The following is an 18,722-nucleotide window of genomic DNA, read 5'->3' as shown; positions in this document are numbered from 1 at the left end:
TATATATGGTTTCCCTTATTGTGACCCCCAATCAAAGGCAATTTTAATAAGGGCGACTTCTCTAAATTGATGTTTATAAAAACATACGGATTAGCATTTTTTTTAATACATGTTATAACAAACCCATAACGTTGGGTCCAAAATGGCAAAAATACAAAAATAATCACTTGTAAACATAAAATGGAAAGAAAATGTGTTGAATTCGGTGGAATGTCGATTTGTATTCACTCGTGATCATAGAAAAAAATTCACTCGTGGCGCATATATTATTTTATATGATCACTCGTGATTTAAAATCGATATTCCACCAAATCCAACAAATATATCTATATATTTTTAGCGAACTACAGTCTTTATGCTCCTTCCGCAAATATAGCATTTATAAATTGCGTTTTAAAAGAACACTGGCCAGTTTTGATTAATACACTCATAAAAAAGTATAATAATGTCAAATGCTTTATAAACATTTAAAATTGACGTTGTGTATTAAATTTGATTTTAAACACTAATTGCAGTTTTAATATATCACTGCACGCAAGCACAACTAAAACAATAAACGAACAAATGAAAGCTATTTTTTATAATATAGTCCATGAAACACATTGTGACTCATGATTCAGTTTTACTTCATTGCTAACCTAATCAAAGATTACATAAGGCGTGTTAGAAAAAAACAGCGTTAACTTTGTACAATATTGGTTTATTTGAGTCTACCTTGAAACAATTTTAACCTAGGTGTAACACGTTTTTCGTTTCCACAAGCGGGCCGACCCTCTTTTTAGTACCTTTACCCATAAATGTCCAAACTCTTGTGTTTTACTGTCAAGTAAAACAATATAAGTTTGAGTATGGAGAAATGAAACTTTGGTTTACATAAATACAAATAATACATTAGATTGTGTTGCCCAATCCTACCACACGGATGCTAGGGACTATATGATTTTGTAGGAGTTTTGTAATGCTGCAAAATACCGGTATTTAGAATCAAATTCTACCTTACATTTTGCACAAATGCAGTTGATTTATCTTAACAATACATGCACATCCTTTGCGTCGTCCTAGCACAATTAAATGGTTGACACCGTGATTTTTGAATTTGTCTTGCTATCTAAGTTAAAGAATAAATGCCGGTCTTCGCATAGGCATTCCAACATTAAATATTTGCGAATTCCTCTTTAGGTCTAATATGCATAAGCTGCTACGGGATTACAAGACATGTACTGGTTAGTCACGATACATTGGACCAAACCATTAATAATTCAAAGCAAGAACACGAAGAAGGCAAATAAAGGCATCCACATTTCGTTGTTTAATGGCTAATGGAGCCTACATGTGGTGTAAGGAATACATTTGCTCTTTCAAAGTTGTCATTATCTATGTTCTGCCGTCAGTTAAGGCAGTTGCATCGGAAACATCCGCGCATGTCGCACATGTCTCTTAACTTGTTTTTTCCTTATCTCTCAATCCGTTGAACGATATAGTTCCAGCATGGTCCTGTCGTGTTTTATTGATTGTTTGCTTTTTTTGTCGTATGTCGTCAACAATTTCCTATACACTACACTTCCTTTAAACCGAATTGCAGATGGTCATAAAACTTTATAGGATTGTAAAATATTTTCAAAACTTAAAACATACCTCGAAAAACGCACGGCTCAATGGTTAAATATTTGGTACCAGTTGGCCTCTATAAAATTAGTTAAAAACACACCTATATGGATCCAAACTGAACGCGTCCCCATGGGCCTATTCATTTTAATCGATTTATTCAACAAACAACTTTTAAAAAACACGATAGGACTCCATTTTTTTAATTTGTGTAATATTATTATGGAATATTAAGGACTCTACGCCTGCTATATTTGCTCAAATTGTTTTTCAGAACGTGTTTGCAGGAGACAGTCAATCTTAGGCCGTTCCCAAATAAGATCGAATCCAATACGAACTAATCATATCCATGGAAGGAAGTTTATGAAAAATGTTTAAATCGTTTGTGTCTCACATAACATTTATCTTTTCACCAAAAAAGGCCCATGTATTAGAAAAATTACTTTATACATTTTGCATCGAAATGGTTAACCTGCAATATTTGAGTATTATCTTTTAGCTCATACTGCGAGTCAATGCTCTTGTAAAACAGCGCCACTTTTGCTGTTGTTTTCAAAATCAATAGAACAAACGACTCGCATATTTCATTTTCTTAAATCACGAAGTAACCTAACATTTCCAGCGATCAAATCCGTCTTATAAAAGATAATATTTCGATTCATATGCCATGCCTGAAAATGTTTCCGTTAAATTTATGTGTATAAATGCTTTTCTGTATTTAATTTTCTGTTATTAACAAGGATTACAACGAGCACAGGTAAACTGGAAACCTGGTTATCAGGTCCTTAATCAGTGAAATGTATATTCATTGTTTAACGAAATTGCATTACGGAGGCATTTTCCCATTCTTTGATCCTAAATGTAGAATTTATCATTGGCTTCGTATTTCTAATCAATATTTGATACGCAAATCAAACATTCAGACGATGCTCAAAGGGGACCATTTCCCATTAAGATTATCAGGTCTTTTCAATTAGCACCTTTGTTTGTCTTTTAATGATTGTACAAAACATCAATATCCAGTTAAGAATCTTTCGCAGAGAAATTCATTTTATTGTTGTATACTTATTTGTTAAGCGGACGTTCATTTGGTAATTTTTTGCACATTGATGGTGCAACTTATTATGTTCCTTAAATCAAAAGAGTAAAAATAATAATGTTCTGTTTATTTCTGATTGTAGATTTTATCTTCAAACCAGCAATTGAAGTTAATCAGTAATACATCAGAGTGTAAGTATTACGTAAAATATGTTTTGCAAACGCTATTTTGGCAGTAATAAACATTAAGCGCATGCATATTAAACACAATTATAAATCTTTATTTTTCGCATATACGTCTTTTTCTTTTGATTTTTCAGGTTTTATTGAAATGTCAACCAGATGTGTTTTGAAACTTAAACATGGTTAAGTACGGCCAATGTGTTAAAGGTGCTTGAAAGTGAAAAAACGACATACCAAGCAACTTTACAATACAGCACATATTACAGTATATTCACATATTCTTTCATTGCGTAATTTGTGTCGAACATAGAAGAATCGTTGGAACTTTTTAACATAATTTTCTATGCATGCAACATGAACAATAATTAACAGAAATAACTGAATAAATCAAACAAATCGTGATCGAGATTAAGGTATATTAAACGATAAATAAAAAAATGTCTTTTTGCGTCCCGTGTAATGCGCAGAAGGAAAACGTGCCAGCAGTTGCCTTTTGCGATGAGTGTGCACAAGATTTGTGCGCGAACTGCAAAAAGATTCATGACATCCAAAAATCATGTAAGGACAATGTGCTGCAAGCCACTGAACAGTTCACAAATTCTTCTGATGAGGTCTGTGAGCTAATTTGCTATATGTGTAGTGCATCGGGGAAAACGAGCACAGCAACAGTATTTTGCCCGGAATGTGATAACGATCTTTTCTGTGTCTCATGTGAAGAAACGCATAAGGAACATAGAAGGTTTCGAAGCCATATGTTAGTAGCCGTTTCATGCTACGGTCACCTCGTAGAAGAAAGTCCACCTAAAGCCAACGATGCACATACTAAGGTATGCACTTAAATCGTGTTGTATTAGTCATCGCTTTATTCGAGCATTTCCTTATGATATATGAAATGTAATCATATATCACTGTTATATTTATAATGCAGCTTTGCAATGCTATTGCTAAACGTAATTTTTGATAAGAAATTCCACAAATGCTTCAAGTCAATAAATTCATATTCAACTAGACGCGCTGAATAGTGTCTTTTTCGAATAAATCAATATACATACATTCAGGTCCAATTTGTAGCAATCTTCGTTCATGAGTCTCATAGATATCCATGGGATTTGTTGTTTGTGCATATAAATTTAATCACGTATTTGTTCATTTGTATTTTCATTTTAAGATTTTGTTGGCACATTATAAACAATTAAAACAACGTACGTTTTATTATTGGTGACGCATCTGTGTCAGCAGGGTATATATGGCGCTGTACTAAAAAATCTTAGCTAGACTGCACAATTGTAGTGGACTTGGTTATTGAACTATTGAAGCCTGTCTCTCCATTTCATACGATCGAATTTAGCTGTTTTCAGTTACATGTACGTCATGTAGTTCTGTTGATTCAAAAAGAATACCAAAGTTCTTCAAGGACATAGAGAAGAATAGGTAAGTGTTGATTATAGATCAGGTTTAGCATGCGAGGCTTAGAAAACAAAAAGCACGAGCCTTGCCGAGTGCTTTTTCGTTTTTGTTCCGAGCATAATAAACCTGATCTATAATCAACACTTATCTATTATTCTATTTATCACACTTTTTATTCAGTAAACCTTTTTATTTAAACAAAATTGGTTTAACTAGATAATTTCATTGGATTTATTTATGTCGAAATTGACTTCAATTCGTGCCGTGGTTTATAGCAGAAATTTAATCGACGGGGCTTTAATCAACCGAATTCGCTGTAAAAGTGGGATAAAAATAGATATATTGTTTCAAAACTGCGAATTTTATCACACACAAAAAATGTTCTTTCAATCTCTTTTGTATCAAAAAGTGTGACCCTCGCTGCGAAAAAGACTCTCATTAATCTGAGATCGTAGATTAGGTTATCTACGTCTCTGCATTAATGAAAAATCAAAATTTTATTTTTTGTGAAATTGTGTTATTCCAATCTAAGACAAAAGTAATAAAAAGTCACGATAATATAAGCGACGTAATAACCCACGCATGCATATTATGTAATATTTATAATTAATTACGCATTACATTATGTTGTCAAAATCTTACAACAAATGAGCTATTTCAATTAAAAATTTTCAAACGCCATTTTAAACAAGTACAGCATCTGATTTATTGACGCGAGTTTTATTCACTCTGACATTTATATACAAACCTGTTGGAATAAAATAATATGATAATGCATATTTTGGTTTAGAATAAGAAACAGGGCACACACATTGTTTGAAAAGGAAGCCAGGTATTTAAATAATTTGCATAGATAAGTAATTGTTTCCATATAACATACCCTAATTCATATTGTAAGTTCAATATGGTGCATAATATATTTTGATTCTGAACATAGGTTCCTTAAGCAATAAAGATTATAACTGAACAGTTTAAGAAACCGACAAGAAATATTGTCTTCTTTTCATGTTATATAAAATTTATATATTATTGTATGCCATATGTACGTATGGAATCATCATACTCCATTTAAGCATAGATGCTAATGTTGTTTGATCATTTGAATATATTACTCTAATAAAATAAGTTGAAAAGGATTTCTTTTATTACAATGAAGGTTTGGATAATAAAATGCAATATGGATTTAAATTACGAAATTCGATTTTTATACATTACAATTTAAACCCGAATGCAGCTAGGTAATATTAATAATCATGATTTATTGAATTGTTAGATTCAGTGTTTTTATTTATTTTTTATCGCGTCATAATATGAAATAATATCATTATAAAATGTTGATTTTTAATATAAGCATCAGAGTGTGTATGAGATGTGAAAACCGGTTGTTATAATTTGTGCTATGTACATTGTTTTCAGTTTTATTCACTTAACAATTATTTTTAATATTTCAGTATAAGCCTGGTCGACCTACTTCAACATCTGTTAGCTTTGACTCCATAACATTGCAATGGGGCACACCAGAAATATCGTCTATTGGTGATTATTACCAAATAAGTTATAGGGAGCAAACAAATACGGAATGGAATAGTTACGAGAAGTGTACAGATTCAATTCAATATGTCACAAATCTAAAACCAGACACAAACTACATATTTAGGGTACGAGTCATTCATAAAGACCGGGAAGGTCCTTGCAGTGACGAGAGTGAGTGTGTTAAAACTCTCAAATCAGCAGCATCAACAATCGTTGAAAGTCAATTATCTGTATGCATAGCGTCTTCGTTGCCGAAACAATATGCATTGACAATGGAACAAAAAGCACGAAACCAAAAGGCAAAAATAAGGGGATACGAACTCGGTAAGTAAGCGCGAGTGTTGGTAGATATAACTATATTGTCCTTATGTTTTTCTTCGATGCCTTTCTATTCAACAATACTCTACATTTTAGGATTTAAGCAAAATCGATCATTTGCTGAAAAGACAATTATGATGGTTGGAGAGACGGGTACCGGCAAGAGCACGTTGATAGATGGAATGGCTAACTACATTCTAGGGGTTAGATGGGAGGATACGTTTCGTTTGAAAATGGTTAGCCTCGAAAGTGAAGAAAAAACGAATTCACAAAATCAGGTAAGTAGAATTATGCGTTAGGCTGTTCGACTGTATAGTTATTAATACGGTTATATGTAAACATTTGTCAAGATTATCAATCAGTAAACTCAACAACAATAACATTGTCAAAAAAGTTAAAATATCACTGTTTTGTTATCCAGTCGAAATGCATCTTATTATAAGTAATTCATTAGAATTCCCGAATTTAATTTTAGGCTCAGTCCCAAACAGAATGGGTGACTTGCTACAGAATTAATGCAATTGATGGTGCAAGACTCAAATATGATATTACTATTATTGATACACCTGGATTTGGTGATACAAGAGGAATTGAACATGATAAGAAAATAGTTGAACAGATTAATACATTGTTTAAGTCACCCCCTCCAGAAGGTGTATTGAATATCGATGCAATTTGTTTTCTTGTCAAAGCGCCTGATTGTCGCCTAACTACAACTCAAAAGTATATTTTTAATTCAATAATGTCAATATTTGGAAAGGATATTGAAGGTAACATTTGTACGCTGATAACCTATGCAGACGCAAACGAACCTAATGTACTGGCTGCTTTGAATAAGTCTGAGATGCCGTTCGGAAAGAAATTTAAGTTCAACAACTCGGCATGTTTTACAGAAAACACTAATACAGATGATTCCAAGTTTTCACGTATGTATTGGAAAATGAGCACTTTAAGCTTTCAGACATTATTCAAGTTTATAGATTCATTACATACAAAAAGCCTACAGCAAACCAAAGAAGTCTTATTTGAACGAAGTCGTTTAGAAATAAATGTGAGTTGTTTGGAATTAACAATTGAAGCTGCCGTATTCAAATTACAGGAACTTACAAGTGAAATAGACTGCTTGGAAAAATATCGCGAAATTATTAAAACTAACGAACATTTTACATTTCATACAAAAGAAAAGGTCACGAAGAAACAACCATTACAAAAGGGAGAGTATGTGACTAACTGTACACTTTGTCAATACACTTGTCATCATAAATGTAAGAGAGCAAAAGATACAGACAAAAAAGGTTGCTGGGCTATGGGTAAAGATGGAAAATGTAGAATTTGTCCGAACAATTGTAATTGGGATGTACACAGGAATGAATCATATCAATATGTATTCGTTGAAGAAAATGTAGAAAAAACGTACGATCAAATGAAAAAGAAATGTGAAGAGGCGAAAGGCGAAGCCCTCAACCAAGAACAGGTGCTTCAAATAAAGAAAGAGGAGTTAGATGACATGAATACACAAATGGAAGACATGATGAATAATGTGGTAAATTGTAGAAAACGACTTGCTGAAATAGCTTTGCGTCCAAATCCACTTACTGAGGAGGAGTACATAGACCAGATGATTGAAAATGAAGAAAAAGAAAAAAGAACAGGTTATGCTGACAGGGTAAAAATGTTGAATGGACTTAAAAACAAAGCAAAGGTAACTGAGAGGTTACAAACTTTTCGCACTGAAGCAGCAGCCACCATTCAACCCGGACTGAAAGACAACACTAAAAAGCAATATGCTGTTTCACGTTGGTATAATAATATTTTATGTTATTTGCAAAAACCCGAATAAAAATATTGAATCAAAGGTCTAATTAAACGCCGAACTAGCCGGATTTATAATTTTAAATTACCATATTGCCTGTCATTTTTGGTTCGTTGTTCTGTTAATAATTTCGTGTAAGCATTATTTGTCCTTCGAACTACACCTTAATTTTTTCTTAAAACACACGACAATTCTCATGGTTCATTTTCACAAGTGTTAAATGCCATTTTCAGGTTAAATTCAAAACGACCAACAAATGATCATTTTTTTGTATTAAGCAAAAATACTATTAGAAATAAAATTATTTCCAGAAATGCGAAAAGAGAATCCGTCTAACAGCCGCGTTTTGTAAACTAATCAAACAAATATTACTCTAAACTATGCCTTTGTCTTACTATTATATCAGCTGTATAGCGTTTGTTGTAATAAAGCGTCAGGTTACCTGTTTGATAATTAACGAGATTACTTATTGGTATGATATGAATTGAATATAATTAAATACGAACTTTTAGTATCTATATCAATTAATAGTTTGTATAAGTGTAGCGTTTGTTAAATTGTGTATACATTTGCTGTTTTTCTATATACAACTTTAAAGTTCTCGTTCATAGCTATATATATGGACAGAAGCGTAAGAAAACGTGTTTTTATTGAAGATATCACTGAAAATCCGGTTGAAATCGGTTTAAAACAAACAATATAGCGATTTTTGTTTTGGGGTCTGGTACGGTAAAGTACGAAAACGACCTTATTCATATTCATGATTCGACACGTTAATTCAAACCTAACCAAACAAAATTGCGTATACGGGCGAATTTAGCGGAGAGAAGAAAAGAACAAATTCAAATACATCTGTTACATACGGAAACAGAGTTGCAACGCTACGTATTTGCTGAATCTATGTATTTATCTTCCATTTGCAAATAATGTTTAGCGAAAGCTAAATATAGATATTATTTGTATAACTCGCGACGCTGCAATGATTTTCGCCTATTGCATGTATTAATAATGATCATTTATATATCATTTTATTGATTCAAAACCGATTTTGACCAGGTTTTCGTGGTCAACCTCGATAAAAATATATTTCAATGAATTTATGTTAAGTTCATTTCTCGCTATACGATTTATATGCAAAACAACGATCTATTCCGCGAACTGGGACTTTAACTTTGAGGAAGAAAGCGATTGTGAGTATTGCGTCATTAATAATTTGTTAACTGTTTCCAATCTCCATAACATTATAACAGGTTCATTAAATAATCAGTATGGCTTGCAATCTTGTGAACAAGAATATCAAATCTCAATTTTTAGAAAAAAAACAACAAATTTGCTTAATTACACCTTAGCGATCAAATACGAAACGAAATCGATTTAAAATCTACAAAAACAAATAAATATAAAACATAAAAAATGTAATGTAACCTCTCGTATGTTCCAAATATATTTCTAATAGATTAAATGAAAGCGATACCGACAAAGGCATTAATGATGGTGATTTGTTTATTAAACAACACATGAGATGTTTAAGAGAAGTTATATTTTATGTTTTGTATTTGTTAAAAAAAGGCGAAATTCATTTATTGTTTTATTTTGTATTGTTTTATAATTTTATATTTGTGTTGTTGAAGTTCTTGTTGTTGTATCTAGTAATAGTAGTAGTAGACGTAGAAGTTGTAGTAGTAGCAGTAGCAGTTGCCGTAGCAGTAGCAGCAGTAGTGGCAGTAGTAGTAATGGAAGTAGTAGTGGCAGTAGTAGTAGTAGTAGTAGTAGTAGTAGTAGTAGTAGAAGTAGTAGTAGTAGTAGTAGTAGTAGAAGTAGTAGTAGTAGTAGTAGTAGTAGGAGTAGTAGTAGTAGTAGTAGTAGTAGTAGTAGTAGTAGTAGTAGTAGTAGTAGTAGTAGTAGTAGTAGTAGAAGTAGTAGTAGTAGTAGTAGTAGTGGTAGTAGTAGTAGTAGTAGTAGTAGTAGTAGTAGTAGTAGTAGTAGTAGTAGTAGTAGTAGTAGTAGTAGTAGTAGTAGTACTAGTAGTAGTAGTAGTAGTAGTAGTAGCAGCAGTAGTAGTAGTACTACTAGTAGTAGTAGTAGTAGTAGTAGTAGTAGTAGTAGTAGTAGTAGTAGTAGTAGTAGTAGTAGTAGTAGTAGAAGTAGTAGTAGTAGTAGTAGTAGTAGTAGTAGTAGTAGTAGTAGTAGTAGAAGTAGTAGTAGTAGTAGTAGAAGTAGTAGTAGTAGTAGTAGTAGTAGTAGTAGTAGTAGTAGTAGTTGTTGTTGTTGTTGTTTTTGTTGTTGCTGTTGTTGTTGTTGTTGTTGTTGTTGCTGTTGTTGTTGTTGTTGAAGTTGAAGTTGTAGTAGTGCTTACAAATAAGGTCAACCATCCGCCATCTTTTGTCGTCAACAAATTAGACTTCTTTATTGCTGAAAAGTTAAGGTGGATTTCAACAAAACTGTCACGTAATTACACACTGTTCGTTGATAACACACAGTAACAACCAAAGTTCATTTCTGATTTCATCGAGATTTATTTCTGTTGAATATTCTCTAACACAACGCTTGCTAATGTTCCTAAAATACAATTTTACAGCGCGGTGTCCAACATGGCCACCACGTCAAGAAGACGTGACAATCTCAAAATTCTATTCAGATCTACCCGCAGACTGCCCACTACTAACTAAAACACTGCAATTTATCCCCAGGTTTTTACATAAAATGTACTTGTTATTTCCATTGGTCACGAAGGTCCGGGCTTATTACGGATTGGTTGACTTATTAGAATGTTCTAGAAGGAACAATCTATTCATGTATTTACTTGCTTGCCAAATACTCCAAAATCCAATTACTTTATATTGATTTTAAGTTTTCCTGTTGTGTTTGTCGGTGCAATATTTTGTGTAACCAATGCAATTAAGACTTTCCGATGACCCATTCATCTATGCTATTTCAATAACTATGTGAAGTAATACAAATCTCATGTCTATATGCTGACCCTTTCGTTAATTGAAACTCATTGTGAAGTATATGGTCCTTCGATTCTTTTATCTAAATGACTTTTCATTTTATTGATCCCAATTATACCCCACCCTGTGTGTAAACGTATTTGTGTTCTTACTTGAAATAAATCTTAAATCAGGTCTAAGTATCTCCCAAAAATGTATTATTAAATTCTCAAACTTCATCTTAACATTGCATATACATATTATTGAAATACCCCCTTATTAATTTCCATCATAAGAATAAACTCATAAGAATAAACGATATGTTATAAGCTGTTACATGACACAACCATTAATTAATAAGTATGTTAAACTGTATTCGCGTGAACATTTAGAAGTAAATTGTTTTTGCTGAGCAAACAATTTATATTTATATTTTATTAAACAATGGGTTTTATTGCCAATTGACCATAGACTATCATCAAAACTATTTTGAAAGAAGTATTTTCGTTCAACAGTTGTTAAATTGACAAAAACATATAAAAATATTAATTGAAAGTTTGTATTGAGTGTTTTAAATATGTGTTAAGTTTGTTTACAATAATATACATTAAATTATCGATGTTAATGTAATGTAACGTAGTCGCCTATGCCTCATTTATGAACATATATACCATTTGTTAACCAGTTATGTATTCTATGTTGAATTTAACTTATTTATGTGTACCCATTTACACAATTCTTATTTTATTGTGAACGTTGTGTAGAAAAAGACTTTTGGTATAAGAGGATTTTCATGCCTTGTCCATTGTCTGTAGACATTTCTTAACGACTTTTACATTGTAAAGTAAACATTTCGAACATGCCAGTTTCTCTTCATGCCGATGTTTTAATAATCACATCCCATCGTGATACCATATTGTGTATATGCATATTTTATCAAAGATATATCTTGAAAACGTTATGTTTGAAATGTCAGAGGTAAATATATATGACATCTACGGGAGGAAGAATTCACAAGAGTCACAACTAATTCTTTCAACATTGCAGATTAAGTTGTCTAACGGGATATACTTTTGCCTTGAAAGTTTTAGGATGTATCTAGATGAAACTTCATAGAAAACTAGATTTGGGGGCTATTGTAGCGAACAAAAACATAACCCGTTGCCTCATTCATTTTTCAATAAATGCCCGTCGCTTTGTTCATTTAAAGTCATTACGTTATGGGGCACCATGAAAGAAATGATTTACATATATTACCATCACAATCTAATAAGTAAAAAATCTTTCAAACTTCAAAAGCTATTCCCTATTACACATTGGCATTCTAATCTACTCTTCAAATATACACTTAACGTTTACATTGTACGCATACCTAACGCATTTTAGTAGAATCAACAATGGGTTTAACGTATATGAAAACACACAATTATTTTCATTTTATTATGATTTTATGATTTTAAACTAAGTCATGATTAACACATAAGATGAGGTTGAATATTAGCAACATGACTTATTGCTTGTTCTCGGATATTATTTGCATTTATTTACCCATAATATTATATCAAAAGTAATAAAAAAAATAAAAGTGTTTGAATTCTTTGAACTTGTAGATTAAGTGTGAAGTGTGTCTATTTGCCATGTTTGTTTCTGTATTTTATAATCAGTCAAATGTATGCTTATAGTAAAATCCTTATGATTGTTCAGAAATTCAATTATTAAACATTGCTGTCTTTAAACATTTAAATTTAATCAATGGACACATCATCCTTAATGTATTATAATTTTCTTTAGAAGAAAATTTACGATTTACTTTTACACTTTGTCAAATATTTTCGATTTTATGTCAATTTTATCAAAAACATTTTCCTGGAATGCATGTGCTTGATGTATGTAATACTTGAATAAAAGGAATAAAAAATACGAAAAAAACGTGTTCGTTTTTGCAGATACTTACACTGATCCGGACGATTTAACGAAAGGTTGCTTTATTGGACGTATTCAATGTACATTGTCGGCTTTATATATGGTTAACATTGAAGTATGTAAATGTGACCGTATTTTATATACGGCATTATCCAGAGCACCATTATAGAGTTATATGTAATAAGCAGTTTTACAAAACGGTTCAAGATTGAACAATTGTCGTGTTCAATGATTATTAAATATTATATAATGTTCAAATAATACTGCTTAATTGTGAACCATAAAAGATTACCAATATATAATTAGCAATATTGATTTTAAAGATCCTTATCCTTTTTTATATTCTTTGAGAATATGTTTACAAATTCTACCGTCATAGGAATAAACGTTTTTGTAAGGCAACTCAAATTATAGCATTTATTTACTTTATTTATGTTGAATTTTCAATGAAACATCATCTCGTGATATCTAAGTCAGTAACAAAATTATCCGATGCCGCAGTTTCGAAACAATATAGATGAGTTTTGTCGATTGACAAATAGTGTGTATATGGCTAATTCCTCATGAAGAAATGCTTCATTGTGCGATCAAGACCGTAATTCTTCCCATTCGTGAAACTTGCTAAAAACTTAAACTCCGCTGAGATATCAAAACAAAAGCTTATTACATAAAAAGTAGATAAAATTTGTTAAATAAATAACTTTGATAGTTTATTTCTCATACGTATGTCTTTGTAAGCATAGATAAACCTCGACAACAAATTCAATGTAATAGTCAAACGTATACAGGTACAACCTACAAAATGAGGTGTTGTTTGTATTAAAAGGTTTTAACACGATGTGCGTTTTGGTGTAAAGTTGACAATTAATTTGTAATCAAAATTCAAAAAGACAAGACGATGTCTAGTTTGGACAAATACGAAGGGAATTCTTAAAAAATAAGGACCAAAAAGTAGTGTTATATTTCGTGTGTATGTTTAATATAAGAATTATATTCTTTTTCATAACACAACACCAAATGTAAGCCACTTGAACTTATAGTATGGTGGTATTTATAATATTAAATTATATTTCTTCCTCACTGGAAATGGTTAGATGGTTGAATATAAAGAAACAGTAGTTTGAAAGCGTGACGCTTTTTAAATGTTAATATCAGTATGCCTGAAACACCGCCAACAGAATTACACACTTATGTGTTATTGGTGTTTAAAAAAGCTAAACTTATTTTGTCAGAAAAAATGGAGTTTTATGAAATGGATTTTCTATAATATCCTCAGTTTTACAATCCAGACATTTTTCTTGACAATTCAAAAAACAACTTAGTCATTGTTTAATTCTTGAATGCATGCCATAGGAGACACGTAAATTGTAGACGCAATTGTTATGTCTAAAAAAATAAGAGCTACGAAAATGACAAAAAGAAATGCCAATATATCTTCACGTTAAACTATAAAACGCGTTGTCCTACCTCAGGTAACATTATATTTTAAAAAAATCTGAAGCTAAAGGATGTATCATATATTACAAAACAGATGATCTTTCAAAACAAGCACAATTCTTTCTTGACATAAATACTTTAATCAAAAGACATTAAATGAAATCCATTTTTGAACTTCCCTTGTGATAACAAACGATGTTAAGGTCCAGTGATTTCAACAATTATCAATATAATGGCATTGGAAACAAACATTCCAATATATAATTCGCTTCTGAATTTTATTGTTTGATATAAATAATCGAACAAAATACACTTAATGAAAAAAAGGTTTGATGTTTTTTGTACCAACTTGACTTTGGACATGTTTATTGCATGTTATACTTCTTTTCAAATGCTTTTTCGTTCTGACCAGTTATGTAGTTATAATATTCATTTAAAGTATACAGATAAGAAATTGTGCCAACTCTTGCATTCGACCTTGGGTGTGAATTGGTATTTGACCTGGTGTTACGGAAATTAAACTTATGGAGTATTGTTTAAAATATATAACGGGAAGAAAATAAGTCCGCACGACAAATAAAATACGCCAACGATATTCACCCACCTAAACATTTAGCAGTTTGAAATGTCGAAATTCTCTTTCTTAACTCGGAAAATAAAATTAAATATTATTTTCTTAGTTTTCCACTGCGTTTACTAATGAAATACGAACACCTTGTAAATGTAGGCTGCCCGGTAAGCGCAGTGGTTGGTGTGTGCACTTCTCACCTAGGCGACCCAGGTTCAATGCCGACGCATGCAAGTTTAATTGGTGGTCAACATACCGGAAAAGTTGGGTTTCCTCCGGGTACTCCGTCTTCCCCTTCCACTACACAACACAAGACCATCCCAATATTTAATATTTTTCATAAAAATATAAATAGCTCAATATTTCAGCTATTATTGAGTATTCGTTAACACTTTTGTGAGTTAAGTAAGCAAATAAGGTAGTAATGCTAGGAGACACGCCGGGTCCTTACGTAATGCAACCTCAAAAACTTAGAAACACACTTGTGTACAGGTATCTCGCGGTTTCTGCTGACATGCCCTCTGCAGTGAAAAAGTTATTTTTACGTCATTTTGTGAACATATTCCTAAAATAAAGTTTCGTTCCAGTGCTAAAACAAAACGTAAAGTGAGTGTATTATGCTTGCTTACGCGTTACAGTGTGATGAACAGATGCAAGATTGCGGTCAAATACTTCAAGAACCTCACATATTATTAGCAATACAATCATGACCCTCTCCACAGCCCTTTTTATATCCTTGCGTATTGGAACCCGAATTAAAAACCTTCCCCCGCTAATTGGCTGGTGCCCCTCCCCTTCAGAGTATGCTCGACAGTAAGTAAAATGATTTTTTATACAAGTCCCGTTAATCATTTAAATCATACTAATGTTCGCTGAGTTTCGTAGAGGCACGAACTACAAATTAAATTTTTTCGGAACGCGGGTTCAATCCCCGGCCCAGCAACATAACTTGTGTAGGTCATGAAATTCTTTCTACGATAAATCAATACCTCTGATTCAAGTAGGGCAGTTGCAAGTTACTTACATCAAATTTAGACTTCCGCAGACAGCCATTTCCAGACAGCCCCATGTGTAAAAAATGTCGCGAGTGAAAACTCAATCGTTAACAGGGTATGTGTTTTGCAATGAACGCATATCACTAAATGATTATTTTGACGAATAATTTTCCCCGCCAATAAAACTTAATTGTAGGATATAAAACCAAACGAGATCTTAATTTCTAATTTCAAAGCACACAGTTTCAACCTTTATTGTTTCACTGAAGCTCTCTCCAGTCTACTCTATTCTAATACGTATCATGCTCAATTTCACATTATTCATATACAACGGTAGCTTGCAAAGAAATTGACTAGGCCATTCGGATAAAATGCTCAATTGTAAGAATAAAAAACATTTCACGTTTGTTGAAGAGCGAATTGTTGGCTGGATAATTTCTTGTCAGTCAGCTTACTAAAACTTCATCTACAGATTTCGATATTAAATGCAGGATTATGGTCATGGAAGATCGCGGGCGAACACACCGTTTATGAGGAAAGGCAAGGTATCATCTCATTAATCAGGCATTTCTAAGCAAAACATATTGAGCGCTGTCTAGTTTGTTAATGCTCAAGATGTGAATTTCTCAAACTCGGCGTCGACAAAATTCGACAGCAATCAGTTACATAGCTTCATTAATAATATTTCCTTATCACATCTTGTTCCTGATAAATCGCATACCCATATACTCTTAGCTTTCATATTAAGCTGCAATTTAAGCATTTTTATCTTAATTATTTTCTTGACAAAAGAGTAGCCCGCGGTCTATACGACTTACTGGATGCTACGCCGCTGAAATGCTTCCTGTTTACCGTCTTGCCATTTTTAGCTTTCTCCAGAAGTTAACATGCAAACTTTGTCAATTAAATGTAACTATGTAAAGAGAACAAGATTTGAGAGAGAGAGAGAGAGAGAGAGAGAGAGAGAGAGAGAGAGAGAGAGAGAGAGAGAGAGAGAGAGAGAGAGAGAGGGAGAGAGAGAGAGAGAGGCGGGAGAGACAGGCGGGAGAGACAGAGACAGAGAGAGGGAGACAGAGACAGAGAGAGAGAGGCACTTAATGTTTTGACCTGCGAGGCCCAGATATTTCATTTCAATGACGTTGATTTATTAACAATATATGCCAAAAACTATCCAAGTTGTTCGAATATGCACTCAGTTTTTGGCCATGCTTGTTCTTGGTTTTAATACTTCTTCTACTGAGGGCATTCAAGTATTCTCAGAAAATCTGTGTAGCCTCAAAAAAAACTAAAAAGCCATCATTCTATACATAGAAGGTGATGTCACTACGTAATTGTCTGAAAGAGCGTTGACACATTGAAAAAGCCATTAGAACATTATTTGTTGTGTTGTAGGTTACTTACTATAATGATTTTGTAGGTAAACTCTGAGTTTGATTTTGCAGGTTTAAGAAAATAACATACGTGACCTTATAGTGGCCACTATCACACTCAAGTATACCCAGTGTGCAAAGCAAAGAATAGGCAGGTAGTACACATTCACAATAAAAATATAGATTTTAGCATTACGTGTATAAGTGTCTAGCATTTGCTGACCCAAAAACTACACAATGAATATTCGTTTTGATGTATTTCTTAGTGTCAGGTGTTTGAAATTTCTTGATCCTGCTTTTAAATGTTTTGCAAACAAACATGGACAAACATCCATACAGCTTATATCAACATAGTGGCTAAAATTTGTTCATATCACATACCACTCGCTTTAAGTTACATCGCATTAATCTACATTTAATTTACTAAGATTTCTTTTTCGTCCTTTGTAGTTGGTTGTTGTCAGTGGAATACTTAATCTGACTTTTTATGTAACATTTTCTCAGACTTCATAACAACCTTGATGTTTTGCCTGCTGTAGATGGTTGCGACTGCAGCCCAATGTGTTGAACATAAATTTCAAGAAGGGAACAAAGAGAGCCGACATGGCTCATGCTATAGACCAGTATGTCCTGGGGACAGCCGGTGTGGTAGGTAGTTGGAGGTTTAAACATATTGTATTTCTTGACATAATTGTTATGAATTAAATCGTCTAACAATCCTTGTATGTTTAAATTCTTGCATTTATACACATTTAATATACTGTGCTCCAATATTTGAAACTTTATTTTTCATCGCCAAAATGCCTCTTAAAGCGAGATTATACGATTTTTTCAAATATTTATGAATTTATATAAAATGTGTAACTTATTATACATATATGCAATATAAATTAAAATAAAAATTAAGAAGAACATGTGTCGAAAAATGCGAAATTAGCCAGATATTCAATTCTGAAATCGAAAATGTCTGTACAGGCGAATTCGCCAGCATGTAAATCATGCATGAACGATGTGAATCTTAATTTAGTTTGACGGTTCATTTTAAGTTCATGCAACGATATCTATTCATAGGACACACGACCACTAACTAAAACGACGAATGCTTCGGTTATTGTAGGAAAATATGTACAAAATATCTTTGTCACAATCGGCTCTGGCGCTAATTTGTCTTTGCTGCATTTTATGAAATTCATCTTCAATGTATAATTTTTCTTGCCTATTTTGTGTTATTGTAACATATTTTTATCAATATATTACAATTAAACACATATGCAAATCGTTTAATATCGCTTTAAAAATGGGATTCAGTAATGGAGCAAATCAGAATATATAGCATTTGTAATATCTTAAAAACTGTAAATCTTACAAAAGTTTGGAACAAGCTTTATTTGTATCTCAACATTCGAGGTAACCTTGATTTGATTAATTCAGATATTAATTGCAATAAGTGTTTTTTTTTTGCATTGTAGGATTCTGATCATGCCAGTTGGGAAAGCGTGTTTGAAGAAATCCCCGCATTCCTGACCGATGTAAGTAGGTATATAGGTATAATTATTTACATTTGTGTCCAATATTTAACAAATTATTGTTTACGATGTAGGG

General features: G+C 32.4%; 1 protein-coding gene and 1 long non-coding RNA gene across 3 annotated transcripts in view; both read left to right on the top strand.

Moving 5' to 3' along the window:
• Positions 1 to 18,722, top strand: part of LOC127859394 (signal recognition particle receptor subunit alpha-like) — a 105,595-nt gene that overhangs the window by 51,271 nt on the left and 35,602 nt on the right. The window lies entirely within an intron of this gene.
• Positions 2,780 to 17,769, top strand: LOC127859410 (uncharacterized). The gene is made up of 3 exons (XR_008039362.1): positions 2,780 to 2,835; positions 17,193 to 17,275; positions 17,660 to 17,769. It is a non-coding gene; the product is annotated as an uncharacterized LOC127859410 (long non-coding RNA).

Source organism: Dreissena polymorpha, chromosome 15, assembly GCF_020536995.1.
Source record: "Dreissena polymorpha isolate Duluth1 chromosome 15, UMN_Dpol_1.0, whole genome shotgun sequence".
Classification (NCBI taxonomy): domain Eukaryota; kingdom Metazoa; phylum Mollusca; class Bivalvia; order Myida; family Dreissenidae; genus Dreissena; species Dreissena polymorpha.
Note: the sequence above shows the minus strand (reverse complement) of the source record. Positions and strands in the feature narration are given on the sequence as shown.